The sequence below is a fragment of the Gorilla gorilla genome, chromosome 10, assembly GCF_029281585.2.
Source record: "Gorilla gorilla gorilla isolate KB3781 chromosome 10, NHGRI_mGorGor1-v2.1_pri, whole genome shotgun sequence".
Taxonomy (NCBI): domain Eukaryota; kingdom Metazoa; phylum Chordata; class Mammalia; order Primates; family Hominidae; genus Gorilla; species Gorilla gorilla.
Genome location: NC_073234.2, coordinates 139646593 through 139665835, shown reverse-complemented (window position 1 = coordinate 139665835; position 19243 = coordinate 139646593). Strand labels below are relative to the sequence as shown.

At 44.4% G+C, this 19243-nt stretch overlaps 1 protein-coding gene and 1 long non-coding RNA gene across 2 annotated transcripts in view; one reads left to right on the top strand and one right to left on the bottom strand.

Annotated features, from left to right (window-relative positions):
* RFLNA (refilin A) overlaps positions 1-19243 on the bottom strand; it is a 346306-nt gene that overhangs the window by 102462 nt on the left and 224601 nt on the right. The window lies entirely within an intron of this gene.
* Positions 8037-11848, top strand: LOC109029155 (uncharacterized). The gene is made up of 3 exons (XR_002008191.3): positions 8037-8186; positions 8646-8760; positions 11640-11848. It is a non-coding gene; the product is annotated as an uncharacterized lncRNA (long non-coding RNA).

The following is a 19243-nucleotide window of genomic DNA, read 5'->3' as shown; positions in this document are numbered from 1 at the left end:
TTGGGAGACTGAGGCAGGTGGATCACCTGAGGTCAGGAGTTCAAGACCAGCCTGGCCAACGTGATGAAACCCTGTCTCTACTAAAAATACAAAAATTAGATGGGTGTGGTGGCATGCAGCTCTAATCCCAGCTACTCGGGAGGCTGAGACAGGAGAATCACTTGAACCCGGGAGGCGGAGGTTGTAGTGAGCCAAGATGGTGCCACTGCACTCCAGCCCGGGTGACAGAGAAAGACTCCATCTCGAAAATAAATAAATAAATAAATAAGGTTGTTTGCTTTTGTCCTATGAATCTGTCTTATATCCATTTAATTCTCAGGTCCAGCTGACAACCCTAAGAGGCATAGGTAGAGTTTTGCCCCCGCTGCAGTGGCTTTCTGGAGAGGACTAGAAGGGATGTTTCTACTTCTTGGGATCTCCTGGGCAAAAAAGAATAATTTGCAAGTTCATTTCAAAATCTTCTTCTGAGAAACTCGGTAAACAAGCTTCATGCTGAGGGTCTTAGTCTAGCACTTGCCAGCTCAGCCAAAGCTGCTTTTTTAGTGCAAAATCATAGCTTTGCCTACATGGGACGCATGTGGGTAAGAAGCCTGATTTCATGGTTGGGTTTTCATGATGGGATACAAGTCCCAGCCCTTGTCTCTCTGCTACTCTGGTAGAAGCAGGAGAGATGGAGAAGTGAGCAAATCGGGGAGAGAAAATGTTCAAGGTTTACTGGTGCAGGGGATGTGGGGGATTCAGGAGAAGACTGAATCCTTGATGACTCCTGTGAGCATTAGGGGCGGGGATAAACTTGGAAGACAGTCCACACCCCAGTGCCTGGTGTCTGGAGCAATGCAGGAAAGCTCGACATTCAGGAAACTCTGAAGAAAGCCACTAGGACACTCACAGCCCTGACAGTTCATTTACTCCCTGAGGTCTAGGAAACTCAGGCATCCCAGCGGAGCCTGGAACCATTTTCAGGGCTAAGGACAAACCCCCAAAAGAGAACCAGTCCCTTTTGCAATCCAGGGAGGCCACCAAGAGCCTCCACTACCCTGAATTTCACCAGCATCTGACACCAAGCAGAGAGCCAAGCATAGCTGTCAGCCCTGCAGAAGCCATGGATGAAATCCAGCCCTCTGCTACCATCCGTCACCTCTAATATCTGGAGATTAGGAAGCTGAGGGGGGCTGGGTGTGATTTTCACATTGATTCTGCAACAGGATGTGACCCCTGCTGGAGCCAACAACGGTACTAGGGGGCCTTTTAAGAAAAAACATGAACTTTTCCATTCCCTTCATTGCCCTAAAATCATATGAACAGGCTCTGGCCCACATTTGAACTTTCCAGAATAAGGAGATTATTGTTTTTCTCTTTTGTTTTTCTTGGTTACCTGCTGCTCGGTCGCTGGGCTGGGCTGTTTTGGAAAATTTGTAGAAGGATTTCTAAGCCCGTTTGTCAGTTCTGATTTGTGATCACAATGTGCTTAGGAGCGAAGGTTCCACGCCAGGTGGTCCTCCTTAGCCCAAGCTGGGCAGATGTCCACAGCCCTGCTGGTGCCGAACAAAACCACAAAGCATCTCCCGCAGACCATCAAGCAGGCAGCCATTTATCCTCTGGGTCAACTGGAATCTGCACAACTTTCACATCCTCGTCATAAAGGACTTGTCTGAGATCACACAGCAAAACAATGTACATCCCTTTCTTAATTCTAGTCTTTTGTGCTAAGGAGAGAGGAACCCTCTTTCTCCAAGGAAGACATTGATCCTGTTTTAGATGACATGAGAATAGTTCGAAAATGAAATGAGTTGATTTTGAATAAGTGAGCTCTTCCTTGGTAGAAAGCAAGAGGGGAATAGGTAGTGTGCTCACACTGGCTCATACAGCCATGGGAGGTGACCCGCGCACCTCTTCCCAATGCCATGTAAACTGACATCTCATTGGTAGCTCAAGATCAGTCACACTAAGAGGATTTACAGTACAAGAATTGGCAAATTCTACAAACCAAGGTTCCCTCCACCCAAGAGACCCAGTTATTCAACATCTATCAGCACTGTCCTAAGAATCATTCATTCATCCATCCATCCATTCATGCATCTGTTCATTCCACGAACCCTAAACAAGCAGCTACTGTACACCTGACGCCATGCTGGGTACTGGGTACCAAATAAGTGATGGAGAGTCTGTTTTTAAGAAATGCATTATAGGCCGGCGCGGTGGCTCACGCCTGTAATCCCAACACTTTGGGAGGCCGAGGTGGGCAGATCACAAGATCAGGAGTTTGAGACCAGTCTGGCCAACATAGTGAAACCCCATCTCTACTAAAAATACAAAAAAAATAGCCGGGCATGGTGGCAGGCACCTGTAATCCCAGCTACTCAGGAGGCTGAGGCAGGAGAATCACTTGAATCCAGGAAATGGAGGTTACCATGAACCGAGATTGCACCGTTGCACTGCAGCCCAGGCGACAGTGCAAGACTTTGTCAGAAAGGAAGGAGAGGAGAGAGGAGGGGAGGGAAGGGGAGGGGAGAGGAGAGGAGAGGAGAGGGAAAGAAGAAAGAAAAAGAGAGAAAGAAAGAAAGAAGAAAGAAAGAAAGAAAGAGAGAGAGAGAAAGAAAGAAAGAAAATTCATTATATGAGGCAGAGGTCAGGAGTTCAAAACCAGTCTGGCAGACACGGCCAAACCCCATCTCTACTAAAAATACAAAAATTAGCCAGGCATGGTGTTGGGTGCTTGTAATCCCAGCTACTCAGGAGGCTGAGGCAGGAGAATCGCTTGAACCCAGGAGGCAGAGGTTGCAGTGAGCTGAGATCGCACCACTGCACTCCAGCCTAAGTGACAGAGTGAGACTCCGAGACTCTGTCTCAAAAAAAAAAAAAAAAAAAAGTCCAGGTGCAGTGGCTCACACCTGTAATCCCAGCACTTTGGGAGGCCGAGGCGGGTGGATCATGAGCTCAGGAGATCAAGGCCATCCTGGCTAACATGGTGAAACCCCATCTCTACTAAAAATACAAAAAATTAGCTGGGCACGGTGGCGGGTGCCTGTAGTCCCAGCTACTCAGGAGGCTGAGGCAGGAGAATGGCGTGAACCTGGGAGAAGGAGCTTAAAGTGAGCAGAGATCGCGCCACTGCACTGTAGCCTGGGCGACAGAGCGAAACTCTGTCTCAAAAAAAAAAAAAAAAAAAAAAAAAAAAAGCATTTTATGGAAATATGGAAAGGGGGATAAATACCTACCTCCTCACCTTCATTATTTTAAAAACAATGAAACGAAGAAGACTAAAACTAGACAATAACAAAAGGAAGATCTGGGAAGAGTCCCATTTTACTGCCGTAGCTGTAGGAACCCATCTGGCTCAGCAACAGGACTGTGTTTTTACCCTTCTCATCTTTCTTGTTACAGGAAGAAAAATCTTCTTCAGATAGGACACTGGATGGTGACGGAGGCCAAATGACTGGGGAGGAGGGGACAGGTGTATGTTATTATTTGAGTGTAATAATATTTAGTAAGAACGACACGCCAGGCACCATCCTCAGTGATCCCTACAACAGCTTATAGGGTCAGTGGAAGAGCATATCACTGTTCACCAACGTATGCCATCCCCGTCACCCTACTTTCCCTCCTCCACGGAAGAATGATGCCATCCAACCCTGCTGAACTTAGGTGTAACCATGTGACATATTTTGGCCAATGAAATGTGTGCATAAGTGATGTGTTTCACTTGAACTTGAAAGCTTTACAAGACAGGATGTGCTTTGTCTCATCATCTTTGCCCTCTGTCAGGAGGCTGGCCATGTTCTAGATTAAAGCTGCTCCATCAGTACTGAAGTGAGGATGAAGGGGAGCAAAACTCCCTGCCTCCCTGCAAAGGACATGGGGTGAGATTGAAAAATAATCCTTTGTTGCATGAACCAAGATTTTAGGGTTGTTTGTTACTGCAGCATAACACAGCATAGCCTGACTGATGCAAGGTGGCTAATATCCATTTTCCCACAATATAAGTGAGGAAATTGACACACAGAGAGGCTTAGTTATTTTCTCCAGCTCACATAGCTGGCAAAGGATAGCAATGAAACTTGAACCCAAGAAGGCTGCCGCTGGAATTCGAGCTGTTAACCACTACCCCCATGGACCAGGGAGGAAGGAGTCAGCTGATACTTCGTTCTAATCCTGATTGACATTTTGGGTCTTAGCAAAAACCTAAGCCTCATTGTCTGGAATCTCTTTCCCATTCACTCTTCTTAAAACCTATGTTTATTTTTAAAAGAATTTATTCCATATGTTCCTGACCCTCTTTCATTTAAGTCATCCTAACTACATTTGGACAGAGTTGTCTGATATCCAGGGAAATTCTGGGTTGTAATTTCTTTTTTCTTCAGTAGAGGAGACAATGTGACCCAACCAGGCTCCCAAGGGGAAGGCAGCCAGGGGGCCTGTCACCCACTTCAGCCTAAGAAGAGACAGGATAAGGCAGAATATTTCCAGAAAAATCCTAAGAAAGCCAGGGTGATAGTGGATGGCAGAGGGTCTCGTCGCTATCACAGGGGCATGGGGAAAATCTAAACTAGATGGCAGTTGAATTTTCACCACATGTGATCTTTATCCCTGATTAACTCTTTAAAAAGCAAACTGGGGAGTGGGATGCTGATGCTTGGAGGAAGGGCATGGAGCCACAGTTCTCAAATTGGTTGGTTGCAGGATGTGGTGGGCTACACAATGGTCCCTCAGAAGTTGTGTCTACATCCATATCCCTGGAATCTGTGAATGGGATCTTATTTGGAAAAAAGGCATTTACAGATGTAATTAGGGATCCCAGATGAGATTATTCTGGGTTTTTCAGGTGAGCACTAAATCCAATGACGTGTCCTTATAAGAGAAAGGGAGACTTAAGATGGAGAAGAGGAGAGGGCTGTGTAAGGACGGAGGCAGAGACTGGAGTGATGCAGCCACAAGCCAATAAGCCAGCAGCCCCCAGAGCCTGGAAGACCTTCCTCTAGAGCCCTTGGAAGAAGCAGCACCCTGCTGACACCTTGATTTTGGCCCAGTGGTACTGATTTTGGACTTTGGGCCTCCAGGACTGCGAAAGAATAAATCTCTGTTATTTTAAGCCACTAAATTTGTGACAATTGATTACAGACGCTCTGGGAAACTAATACACAAGGCCTCTTCTTAAAACTTAACTGAGGATTCTCAAAGAGCTTTTACTTTTATATACACTTTATCTGTTGATATTTATTGTATTTGAAATTAAAACAGGATTTTAAAAAAATTATATATTTTAAAATAATTATGTATCTAGTACATGTTGACATAAATAACACATTTTTTTTTCAGGACAAATAACTGTGCTTTCCAAAATAAAAGACTGAGGGGAAGGAAGAGTGGCATGTTTTTACCTTTTGTACACTTCTCTAATGTCTGGCTTAGCCAAAGATGGCTGGATTCTCACCTCTGCTTCTGCATTCAATCCCTTGTAAGATGTTTTATTTGGTCCAAGTGTGAAAAAAATCCAGCCACCCACTGATAAGTAGCTGGAGGAAGAAGCAGGATTTGAACAATCTTTTCAGATCTGTGCATGCACCATGTAGCCTCTGGAAAACTCCACCATACACTCGTGAGAGAATGAGAGCCAGAAAGACAATTCCTTTAGTATTAATATAAAAATAGATTTGATCTGGAAGGGGTTCCCTCAGGGGTTCCTTGACCATACTTTGAGAATCACTGCCAACGAGGAAGGAAGAGAAAGTTTGAAAGAAAAGAAATAAAGACTCTCTGACATTGACCAAAGTAAACCAAGGGAAGAAAACCGCGCTGGTTTTGGCCAAGGTGAAGCCTTTCTCCCGCTGCTGCCGTGGCAGAGCGCTGGCTGGAGGGCCGTGGCTGAGAGCTTCACAAACAAGGAGAGGTCTGCTCCTCCAGTGCCAGAGCTCCCAGGCAGCTCCCAGCAGCCCTGCTGGAAAAAGAGCTCAGTTCTCACTTTGGCACCAAGGCCATGAGCCGTGCGACTTTCTGCTCACGTGTGGCAGCGCAGCCAGGAGCTGTGGGCCTGGCTGAGACACATCCTGGGTGCTGTCGACGCGGCAGCCCCCCAGCTCCCCGATTTCATGAGCTGACTCCATATAGGGCCTCTGCCTCTGGGCACCCTCAATTCCCTCCTCTAAGGCAGAGAAGCCCTCAAGAAAGCCCGCTAAGGATACGGGTCACACACATCTCATGGGACAGATTCAACCCTTGATAACATAAAAAAATATATAATATAATGATAATATTAAAAAATAGGTAGTATTTTACAAGTCTATTTTTATATTAATACTAAAGGAATTGTCTTTCTGGCTCTCATTCTCTCACGAGTGTACGGTGGAGTTTCCAGAGGCTACGTGGTGCATCCACAGTTATCTGAAAAGACTATTCGAATCCTGCGTCTTCTTCCAGCTACTTATGAGTGGGTGGCTGCGTCTGCAATTTTTCATACTTTGACAGAAAAAAAAAAATTCTTACAGGGGATTGAATGCGGAAGCAGAGTTGAGAATCCAGCCATCTTTGGTTAAGCCAGACATTAAAGACGAATTCCTCCAGGGACCTCCCTGCCTGCGGGGGGTCCACACTGGAGGCCCCAGCCCTGCTGCTGCGTCTCCGTCCCTCCCCATTAAACACCATGTGGCCTGTGTGGGCCGGAGTTAACTAGTCAGGGATGCAGAGCCAGCCTCAAAGCACCGTGCTCCGTGACCATCCCATAAACCATCTCCAAGAATCCCAGAACTCACGCCTCACGGAGCCCAGAGCCACTAATGCTGGTGTCATGGCATCCCCCACTCTCCAGAGACCACCCCAAGGGGAGGAGGAGAGGGAGCCAGGCTTCTGACAAACCCCACACCCTGTGATCCCACATCCTAAAAACCCATGGGCCATGGCTTTCTGAATGTGCTTTCTCCAATGATTCCATTTACTCCCCCTCCTTCCCTGCCACTGCCTTGCTCCCCACAGAAGCCTGACTTGTTACTGGACCTCCAGGGGAGCTGGACTCCGCTCGTCTCAAGTCCTGCTTGCCGAGAGTTCTCCTAGTGGAAAAGGGTCCTTGGTTCTTGTTTTGGCATCAAGATAACGAGCTGTGCAACCGTCTGCAGCCAAGAGTTCCCGGCCGGCTGCTGAGACATATCCCCTGGTGCTGTCCACATGGCAGCCACAAGTTCCCTCAAAGACGAGACACTGGGATGACTTTGCCCTTTCTCCTCCACAGGATTTGCCTGAGGGCCTGCAGAGAACACATGGGAAAGAGCATTAGGAAAAGCGCAGGTTCCACAGGTAGAGGAAATGCTCGGCTTCCATCTGCGATTCCCAACACTGCGTTTCACTGTGCGTTGTTGTCGGTCATTTTGCTTCTCTGGATAAATTGCCAAGCCATGCTATCTTGGTTTCCTTATCCATAAAGTAAGGGTGATGACAAACCATCCTTTCTCCCTCCACTTGTAAGAATCGAATGGGATCAACGCGTTGAAGTGCTGAGAAAGTCAAGATAGCAGAGAAATGAAAAGCTCCTCCTTCCCTCTGTTCCTTCCAGGAACATGTATTGAGCCCCCAGCACATAAGTGCCAGCGATACCGAGGTGAGAAAGACCTTGCAGAGTTTCAGTCTTGTGCAAATCACATGCAAATCAACATCTCCCCCAAACCCAGTTCTTCCCCTGGGGCCAGTTGGAATTCTGGAAGTCCTGGCTTCCACCCGGCTGTCCGAGCCAACTTCACAGCATCTTCACACTGTCATGCTTTGCTGGAACAACCTGCCCATCGGAGTGGCACCAAAGATATCACACTATCTTGTAGCTCTGTGCCTATGTCACAGCTTCCTTTGTGACATGGGATTCATGTTCCAAAAGCCAGAATCAAGTTGTGACAGGATTAGAACAGGTCTCAATGCTCAATGTCCAGATTCCCAGCCTCAGTTCTGGGGATGGGGTCTCTCTGGCAAAGGTTGACACAAGAAGGGGAATTAGGCAAGATGGAAATGGGGGCATTATTTCAGGCTGGCTCACCACTCTACTTTCAAATCCCGGATTATCCAGTTCTTAATCCTCTCTGTGCTAAAACCCTTCTCAGGTGCTGAAACTTCAACAGCAAAAACATTAAAGAAGAGAGGAGAAGGGATCTCTAGTTGTCTCGAGTGGTCAGCTTTCCAGATCTCAGGTTGACAGAGTGGGCTTAGATCTGGTAATTCAACATCCCCAGAAACCCTCCTCAGCCCCAAACCCACCCCTTTCCATCAGATGAGTATGTGGAAGAATTCAACGCAGGCACTAGTGGAACTGGCCTTGTGGGATCAGAAAATAATTGCAAGGAAATCTGATCTCATGAAGGGGGAAAGCTGACCCTAATGAAAAGTTCTATAGAAAAATAAAAAAGAAAAGGACCCAGAAAATGCACAGAAGTCAGCCCTACTCATGAATTAGCAATCCTCCACAATGACCCAATAGTTTTTGAAAACAACTACAGTCCTTCCAGGAGCATCTCCTATGTTCCAGGCACTGCTCTAAATGTCTTATGTGTCTTACCTAATTTAGCCCCAGAGCACAGACTTCCCAATACTGCAATCAACAGGGACATGACACAGTGGGACAAGGACCAGGCTAGGGTAGAATTCCCAAAATAAAAAGTTTTGAATCATTGCAGAAAGCAGTCAACACATGGGACCAAAGATACAGACAGTCAATAAAACAGAAGATCCTGAAAGCACAAAGAAAGATTGAGGAAGAAGTTAACAGAAATGAGAAGAATGAGAAAGAAGGTGAAAGTTCTTTAACCTCCCAAGTAGAAAAGACAGATTTCTTTCAAATATGCCTAAAACTGGCTACTTTTGGGGACTCTTAGGCTGCTGTGGCCAAGACTGGAAGTTAATTTTCAAAAAGCTTAAAGAACTGGTGGTAGCTAAGAAAGTGGCCCACACTGATATTGTTATTAAATGTAATTGCATCAGAAGGATATTCTTACATACTTTACCTCCTAAGTACCATTTTAGAAGACATCAGTGGAAAACACTTTGTTGAGAACTGCAAGGCTGCTTTAATAGAGGTGTTAAAAATGTTTATAAAAAAGAGCTGCAAGGACTAAAGAAAAGGAGAAAGAGTTTTTAAAACCCTTCCCATGTTGGAAAAGTATCTATGAAAACCAGAATATTTTAGACAAAAATAAATAATGTAAATTAGGATGGGGCACTTTTGGGTCAGGATGGTTGATTGGACATACACATCTAATGTTCCTTCTCAAAATTTTAGCAAAACTACAAAAAAGGGCAGTTTTTTTTTGGTTTTGGTATTTTAAAAGCTTAAACCTTCAAGGGGACATGAAGAAGAAGAGAGAATTGCAAGAAAATTTTGGAAGCTGAGAGATGGATGGATGAGAGATGGATGGATGATAACTGACTTAGCAGACTCAAAAAGCCAAATCCTAAACCAGTAGTGGGGAAAGGTGATAACTTAAAGGAAAGTCCACTTCTCATGGGTGATACTAAAAAGCAGGTATTTGCCACTAAATATACTATTATATCACTGAAAACAGAACATACCTTACACATTAAAATCATCCTAAGAAATGGACAATGAAGAAGCCTAGCTAAGAGAAAACAAAATCAGGTAGCCAACAAGGAAAGCAAAACCATTATAACAATAAATATAAATAGTCCAAATTCAGCTATAAAGAGGCATCGGGTCTCAAAGTAGACTTTTACAAGAGAAATTTGTATAGAAAGGCTAAAAATACGACAAATAATTTTCAAATTCATATAACAAGAAATAGATTAATAATGTAGTTTGAAAAAAATATTCATCAGGATATAAATTGATTATTATTACAAAGTTATAGTTAGTAATGGACTAAAGATAAGGCATTCATGAACTATAAACTAACAATAGTATAAAATGAACAGAATAGAAACTAGTATTCTATTAGGGACAAGTTAATAAAGGCAGAGTATATTAAAGATCTGCAAGTCCATGAGTAAAGGAAATTAACAAAAAGTTGAATACATAGAACTTATAGTTTTGACAAACCTATACCATACAAGCAGGAATTAGGCCCCTGTCTTAGTCATTCAGGCTACTATCACAAAATACCATAGACTGGGCGGCTTATAAGTAACAGGAATTTCTCTCGCACAGTCCTGGAGGCTGGGGAGTTCAGGATCGAGGTGCTGGCAGATTTAGTGTTTGGTGAGGATCCACTCTCTGGTTAACAATGGCACCTTCTTGCTGTGTCCTTGTGTGGGGGGAGGAAGAAAGCAGCTCTCCTGGGTCTCTTTTATAAGGACACTGATCCCATTCATGAGGGCTTTGCTTTCATGATCTAACCATGTCCCAGAGCTCCCACCCCACCTCCTAATATCCCATTGATCATTAGGTTAAGCACTTGAATTTTGGGGAGACACAAATATCCAAACCATAGCAACCTCCTCTGGAGTGCTCATAGTTCTTGCATAAAAATTACCCACAAAACAGGTGCCTGTAATTCCAGCTACTCGGGAGGCTGAGGCAGGAGAATCGGTTGAACCCAGGAGGCAGAGGTTGCAGTGAGCTGAGATCACACCATTGTACTCCAGCCTGGGGGACAAGAGTGAAATTCTGTCTCAAAAAAAAAAAAAAAAACAACTTACCCACAAAAACTCAATTTATTTTCACAGAAGCAAAATATATATGTATACCAATATTCAGGGCAACCTTCTCTATAAAAGTAAATACTTGAAAACAAGCTGCATGGTTTCATAATGCATGACACAGCAACACAACGAAATATTACAGGGTCATTAGGGTCATCACGAGGGCCAGGCAGAAATGGGAAAATGTTTGATAGGCCGAGCTAAAATGTACCAGTACATTTTATGTACACATTTATTTTATAATAAGTGAAAGAAAATGTCAAAAAATAAAATTAGCTATATACTGGATGACCAGATTATTATTGCTTTATTAATGTTATTGTTATATTGTTTTATACACACACATATATATATATGAAATATATATATTAAAATTTGGCTTATAAAATAAGTCAAAATAAAACAAAACTCCAAGGAAAAGAAAATAGGACTCTTTTACTTCTCTTTTACTTGACATCTTACCTTCTCTCAGTGGTTTTTTTAATATTTTATAAACCCTGGGTAGTTAAGGTTTTGGTACTAAGGGACAATCTGAATTTTTTATCACCTGGACAGGTCAAAACTTGTTGATAATTCCTCCTTTGGGACAGAAATGAAGACATGATTTACTGGATGCCAAACCAAGTGGCCCAAAGATGAGAGACCCATTTCCTCCAATCCAGGAACCCAAGTAGCTGGCCTGGTCCCTGCATCCGTGTGTGTGTGTGTGTGTGTGTGTGTATGCATGCATGCACGTACGTGTGTGCATGAATGTGCAGGAAAGGAGGTCCATTTCTAAGTATCCGCAGCTCTGGTTGCAGTCTCTTGTTCATGCCCCACCTAAGCAGGTCATTTGTGGTTTTATATGGCAGACTCTGGAGAGTTTGATGCACAGAAAGAAGGCTCCCTAGAACTTTCGAACTGTGGGAAGAGATTTCCACTTTGCAGTGAAACCTTAATTTAAAAAACATGTTACTTCTGGAAAAGGAGGCTGGTGGATATGTTGACATTTTCTTACAAAGCTCTGTTCTCCACAGATGGTAAAGAGGTCGAGGGGTAAGAGAAAGAGAAGAAACAAATGTTTGGCGCCCACCGTTTTTTGGAACAATGTTCAAAACCCATTCTACATTCTTGTGAAAAATCTGCAATTCTGACAAATCTTCAACCTTTTTGAAGGTGGACCAGGTTTTTGTAAACAGCCTAAAGTAATTCTGAGCTCAGTGTGGTGAATAAACGTGGTAATTTATCTTGTTAATGATGTCATTATTAAAGCAGGTATAGCTCAGTAAGATTGATTTCCATGTGTAATTTACAGGCTGCCTTGAAAAGGAATTTATAAAGATGATATTAATAGCTGGGTCATTGCTAGAATAAGTGTAATACACTCCAAGGTCAGTACTTTGAAGAAAAACACTTGTTTGAGCTAAAAGCTTTCATACATTGTTTTTAAAGTTTGGTTTTATTATTTTACAGGTTCTTTCCCTCTTTTAAAAATGGGAAAAAATCGCTATTGGTTTTTCTCTGATTATAAAAGTGTACATGGAAATAATACATTGAAAAAATACAGAAGGGGACAAAGAAGAAAATGTTAACGCAGAATTATGTTTCAGAGACCTTCATGGTTAAAATGTTGATGTGCGCCACTCCAGTTTTTTAAAAAATTTACAGACTTTTAAATGAGAGGTAGATCTTAGAAGAGATTTTATTTCCAAAGATTTCTTTCTTCTTTATTGTAGCATGTAATGAATGGAGTGAGTAAAGATTTTTCTTCTCAGTAAAAACAAATCTTATTTTTATTTTCAAATATCATTTTTAACTCGTCTTTAAGAAACAATGTCTTTGCCAGGCGCAGTGGCTCATGCCTGTAATCCCAGCACTTTGGGAGGCCAAGGGGGGCAGATCATGAGGTCAGGAGTTTGAGACCAGCCTGGCCAGCATGGTGAAACCCTGTATCTACTAAAAATAAAAAAATTAGCCGGGCATGGTGACAGGCGCCTGTAATCCCAGCTACTTGGGAGGCTGAGGCAGGAGAATTGCTTGAACCTGGGAGGCAGAGGTTGCAGTGAGCTGAGATCACACCACTGCACTCCAGCCTGGGTGACAGAGCAAAACTCCATGTCAAAAAGAAAAGAAAAGAAAAGAAACAATGTCTTTTTGCCTCAGTGTGCCAGTAGAATTGTCTGTCTTTGTTTATTCATTATTAGATAATTCATTATCAGATGTTGGAAGGTGATTCTTTGGTATTTATTTTGAAATTATTCATTAAGATGGAAGTACTTTTATAATAGTTTATATGAACAAAGATTCTTTTTGATAGACAACTCGCACGTAATATTGAATCTTTCTGACAGTATTGGGTATATCTTCCCTTATAATTATTGTTTTTCACCATAACCTTTAAAGAGCAGATGGTATCAGTCCCTTAGGAAGATATGTGTTATCACTTACCTAACCCATCACCTACTGCTGTACATTTTAAGTTGTTTTCCTTTTTGGCACATTCATAGAAACAAAACTTTATCAAACATACAAACTTCATCAAACTCGAGACTACAGCAGCCTCCGCTCGAGTTTCACCATGTTGGCCAGGCTAGTCTCGAACTCCTGGCCTCAAGTTGAGTTGCCCTCCTCAGCCTCCCAAAGTGCTGAGATTACAGGTGTGAACCACTGCGCCCAGCCTGAGTAATACATTAATTTCTTTGGGTCATTACTGGTAGTTGAACCAATAGCCTTGTGCTGGAAATAAACCAAATGTCCATCAACTGGTGACCAGATAAACAAAATATAATGTGTTAGTCCATTCTTGCACTTCTATAAAGAAATACCTGAGACTGGGTAATTTGTAAAGAAAAGGGATTTCATTGGCTCACAGTTCTGCAGACTGAACAGGAAGCTTGGCTGGGGGGGCCTCAGGAAACTTACAATCATAGAGGAAGGTGAGGGGGAAGCAGGCACCTAAATGGCTGGAGCAGCAGGAAGAAGAGCGGGGCTGGGTGCTACACACTTTTAAACAACCAGATCTTGCAGTAACTCACTATCATAAAAACAGCACCAAAGGGGAAATCTGCCCCCATGATCCAATGACTTCCCACCAGGCCCCACCTCTAATACTGGAAATTACAATTTGATATGAGATTTGGGCAGGGACATAGACCCAAACCATATCATGTGATCTTTTCGTACAATGGAATACTATGCAGCAGTGAAAAGGAACAAACTATTGATACACACAACAATAACATAGGCAAGCCTCAAAAACATGCTAAGGGGAACAAATCAGACATCTAAGACTACATATTATACGGCTCTACTTATATGGAACTTCCGGAAAAGGCAAAACTATAGATAGAGAAAGCTGGCCGATCAATGGCTCTTTTTTGCCTGGGGTAGGAAGTGGGGATTGACTGCAAAATCACGAAGGAACTTTCTGGGGTAATTAAAATTTTGAAAACTGGATTGCGGTGATGGTTGCACAGTTGTATAAATTTTCTAAAATTCACTTTGTAAAACTACACATTTTCTAAAACTACACTTAAAATGGATGAATTCTGTGGTTTGTCAACTACTCCTCAATATAGCTGTTTAAAATTTTTACAAAGCAAAACAAAAAACTTTGTGAATTCTCATACATGCTCAGACAGCTACCTTGGACAATGGTTGAACAGTTTCTTGTGAAGTTGAGTGTATACCTAACATACAACCCAGCAATTCCAGGTCTGGGTATTTACGTAGAGACGTGAAGACTAACAAATCCACACAAAGACCTGTACACAAATGTTGACAGCAATTTTATTCGTAATTGCCTAAAACTGGAGACAACCCAAATGTTCATCAACAGGTGGATGGATAAACAAATTACGGCATGTCCATACAATGGAATAGTACTCAGCAACCCAAAAAAACAAACTATTGACACACACAATCATGTAGTTAAATCTCAGAATAATTATGCTGAGTGAAAGGAGCCAGACGAAAAAAGAGTGCATGAGCCCAGCACCGTGACTCACACCTATAATCCCAGCACTTTGGGAGGCAGAGGCGGGAGGATTACTTGAGCCCAGGAGTTCGAGACAGTCTAAGTAACACAGTGAGACCCCATCTCTTCAAAAAAAAAAAAAAATTAGCCAGGTATGGTGGCACACACCCATGGTCCCAGCTACTTGGGAGGCTGAGGTGGGAGGTCAACTCCCAGAAGATCAAGGCTGCAGTGAGCCATGATCATGCCACTGCACTCCAGCCTGGGCAACAGAGCAAGACCCTGTCTCAAAAAAAAGAAAAAAAGAGTGCATGTTTTACACATGTATGATTTCTATGAAGCTCTAGACAGAAAAATCTAATGCACAGATAGAAAGCAAAGCAGTAGGAGCGGTGCGGTGGCTCACACCTGTAATCCCAGCACTTTGGGAGGCCAAGGCGGGTGGATCGCCTGAGGTCAGAAGTTCAAGACCCAGCCTGGCCAACAGGGTGAAACCCCATATCTACTAAAAATACAAAATTAGCCAGGTGTGGTGGCAGACACCTGTAGTCCCAGCTACTGGGGAGGCTGAGACAGGAGAATTGCTTGAACCCAGGAGGCAGAGGCTACAGTGGGCCAAGATCACACCACTGCACTCCAGCCTGAGCAAGACAGAGCAAGACTCTGTCTCGGAAAAAAAAAAAAAAAAAAAAGCAAGCAAAAAAGTGGCTGTCAAGGCTGGGGATGGGTGGGGAGCTGGCTGGAAATAATACCTGCTGATTGGGGAGATTGCGATATTTGGAATCTTGATTGTGGTGGTGGTTAGCTGGGTGTATATACATTTGTCATAACTCATTCAACTGTACACATCAAACCGGTACATTTTATTATGTGTAAGTTACGTTTTAATAAAAAAAGATTAAAATTTTAAAAATAATTAAAGCATGAAATTTCAATTCTGAATCCATAACAAAATCCACCCCTTCCAAATTCTTATTATTTGTTGAGTGCAGAATTGAACAGATGTCCACCTTTCCACAGCGGAGAATTTATCTGGAGATTTTTTTAATGCAATCACAGAACAGGAGTCATCTTCCAGGATTCTATTTTCCCCTGTCCCCTGCTGCTTGTCTAAAACTTTTCCCAGGCAGGCTAAATCCACTGGAGAAATGACCCTCAAAAAGCCCAGTCCCTCGGGTCTTCAGCAAGAAGAAATACTTCTGAAAACGCACATGGTTTGGTTCAAAGTGGCTACTGAGTTTCAGTGTGGAACCTGCTGTTCTTAGAGCGTTCACAATCTCCCTTGTTGAATCCTCAGCGGTTGGGCTCAATAGCTTCACCATCCTTTGAAGATGAAAAAGAATAAGGAGGCTGGGAAAGCCAGGTGAAGCCGCCAAGGTGATCACTGGGAATCTAAGCCCATGGAAAAGCTGAATTCAGGAGACACGACTTTCCGCCTTCTGTCTGTCGTCCCAGAGTCTGAGAGGCAAGTTAGGGTCTTGATCTTGAGTCTGTGGGTGGTGACAGGCAGGAGAAAGGCTCAGCAGGAGGTTCGGGGGTGAAAATGGACTTGGCTAGCTGGAAACTGGAACTGCACCCACTGGCCTGGGTTAGGAAGTCACTGAAGACAACGGATTTCTGGCCCCCACCTGGAGTGGGTGTTTCCGTGGGGTGGTGTGTGTTCTGCATGGGACCATTCCACAATAAGGTGGCATTCCATAACTTGGCAGGACAGAGGCCACTTCTCCGGAGCCTCCTGAGCAAAGCCCTGGGGAGACAGGGTTTCAGGTCAGGCCGCAACTGTTCTTCTCCAGCCCAGGAAGAAAGTAAGCTGGGAAATGACTTCTTCAGGGCCCTGCCGTCTCCTGGGGTAGCTCCCTCGGGTGCTTGATCAGGAGACCTGGAAGACGGAGGTTTGGGTTTCAAAGCAGCCGCATCCCTGAGTGTAAATCTAAAGCCTTTGCCTCTAAGTAAGGTTATAGCACTCAGATTAATTAGCGAGGGTCTGCCCTGGTACCTTGCAAAATGTACACCCTAAGATATTCGTGTTAAAGAAATTCCAGGCCGGGCACAGTGGCTCATGCCTGTAATCCCAGCACTTTGAGAGGCCAAGGCGGGTGAATCACCTGAGGTCAGGAGTTCGAGACCAGCCTGGTCAACATAGTGAAACCCCGTCTCTACTAAAAATACAAAAATTAGCTGGGCATGGTGGTGCACCTGTAATCCCAGCTACTCAGGAGGCTGAGGCAGGAGAATCACTTGAACCCAGGAGGTGGAGGTTGCAGTGAGCCGAGATCGGGCCACTGCACTCCAGCCTGGGCGACAGAGTGAGACTCCAGGTAACAATGCTTCAAGCAGCGTAAAACATACAGCTTTATTGTTAGCTGGGTCAGGGCCAGTAATCAGATTCACAGCTCCTCCTCCCTGGGAAAGGGCCAGAGGCTGGCCTGGGGTTGGGAGAGGAGCTGTAGGTATCTCCTTCTCTATTTTGCTCCCCATTTCAACTACTCAGGGCTCCTTCTACTTCTTACAGAATAATACCGAAACCCCATGGCCTTCAGTCTGGTTATGTTTGCCAAATAATGAACCACTTCAAACTTGGTGGTTCGTGGAATTAAAGGGCATGGTGAGGGTAGCTTATCTCTGCTTCATGATGTCTGCAGCTCAGGTCTGAAATAATCCAAAACAATCTGAAGTTTTCAGATCTGAAATCTAAAATAATAATCACTCACTCACACATCTAGGAGCTGATGCCGCTTATTGGCTGGAACCTCAGCCAGACTTATCAGCTGGAGCACTTACACGTGGCCTCTCCACGTGGCTGCTTGCGCTTCCTTACAGCATGGTGGCTGGTTTCCAAGACCAACCATCCAAGGAGAGCAGAGGGAGCCCTGGAGAGTTGAAATAGGGAGTAAAATAGAGAAGGGGGTACCTGCAGCTCCTCTCCCAACCCCAGGCCAACCTCTGGCCCCTCTCCTGGGGAGACGGAGCTGTGGATCTGATTACTAGCCCAATCCAGCTAACAATAAAGCTTTGTGTTAATTCCTCTTCTGATATCAATTCTGGGTGCACAGCTCCTCTGGGACACCCATGCACAGGAGAGGTAATGGGTGGGGCATGATCCGGACATTTGTGGTTGTAATTCCATCTAACAACACAGAAGTCTTCACCCCTTATCAAGCAATACTGTCAGGGTATGTTTCTCAGGATAAAGGATGGCTTTACTGATTTAACGGGGGAGGGGACAATCCAAGAGGGGAGGACATGATTTAAAAGGCTATTGCTATATCCAACTGAGAGATGAAGAGTTTGCAAACCTTAGCAGCGTTAGGTCCAAAAAATATTTGGGAAGTAGCACTGGCAGAGCTTGGGTATCGACTGGATGTGGAGGAGGAGGACGCCGACATTTCTGGCTTGGGTAAGCGGATGGTGAGGCCACAAACTGAAACTGAAGTTTAGGGAGGTGGATGGTGATGGGAGTTTGTTCAGGGCTAGGTTCAGTTTGATGTGTTTCTGGGCAGCCAGCCAGGCAGGAATGTCGTGTGTGTGTGTGTGTGTGTGTGTGTGTGTGTGTGTGTGTGTGTGTGTGTGTGTCTGTCTGTCTATCTGGGTGGGTGAGATTCTCCATCTGGGGAGGGAGGGAGTCAGATATCGCTATGGTAGTCAGAATCACACAGGTCACCGTTTAACAGAATACATCAAATGCGTGAAGAAATGTAAGGGCCAATTTCTAGGGTGGTTCAGCTCATCCAGAGGCTGTGAGTACAATTAGGAAAGTCAGGAGTTGGGAGGGGAACGAACAAAACAAACTGTACTTAATTGACTGGGGCAGATTGATTGCAAAAATGACCCCAATTCTCACCCCTCCCTATATCCACACTCCTTTTCATAGTGACTTTGCACCTTCTCCCTTTAGGAGGCAGAGTCTATTTCTTGCTTTGGGCCCAGCTATGTGACTTGTTTTGGCCAATGGGATATGGGAGAGGTGGTGGTAGCCCAGTTCTGAGCCTTAGGCGCCTGCCTGTGCCATGGGAACAAGCTCCCATGGAGAAGAGACCCCATGGAACTGAGTCGTCGCAGCTGAGGCCAGGTTGAACCAACCAGCCCCTAGCTGACTCACCAGCTGCCCATAGAGGCATGGAGGTCAGCTGAACCCAGCCCCATCAGCAGAACTGCCCAGCCAACCAATAGACTCGTGAATAAGAATAAGAATAAGTGGCCATTGCTACAAGCCATTATGTATTGGGATGTTTTGTTACACAGCATATGTAACTGATACACTGGCCTTGGGAATAAGTCGGGGAGGTCTGTACCATGTAGCTCGTGGACTTGGAAATGTTATACACAAAATGAAGAAGACAGATAGGTACAAAAGAAGTCACCATTCTGTCCTCACTGCCTCTATGTACGCTCCAGAACTTGGTGATATTGTCTATTTCTTTGTACCAATCTCCCTCCCTGGGTCCCAGACTGAAAGGAAAACATCATAGAAATGGCTAGTAGGGTTTCTCAGCCTGGGCACTGCTGAAATTTGGGCTGGATCGCCCTTTGCTATGGGGCTGAGCCTCAGCAGCATCGCTGGCCTCTACCCATCAGATGCCAGGAGAGCTCCCTCACCCAGCTGTGACACCCAAACATGTCTCCAGCCACTGACAAATGTCTCCTGAGGAGAAAAAAAAAAAAAAA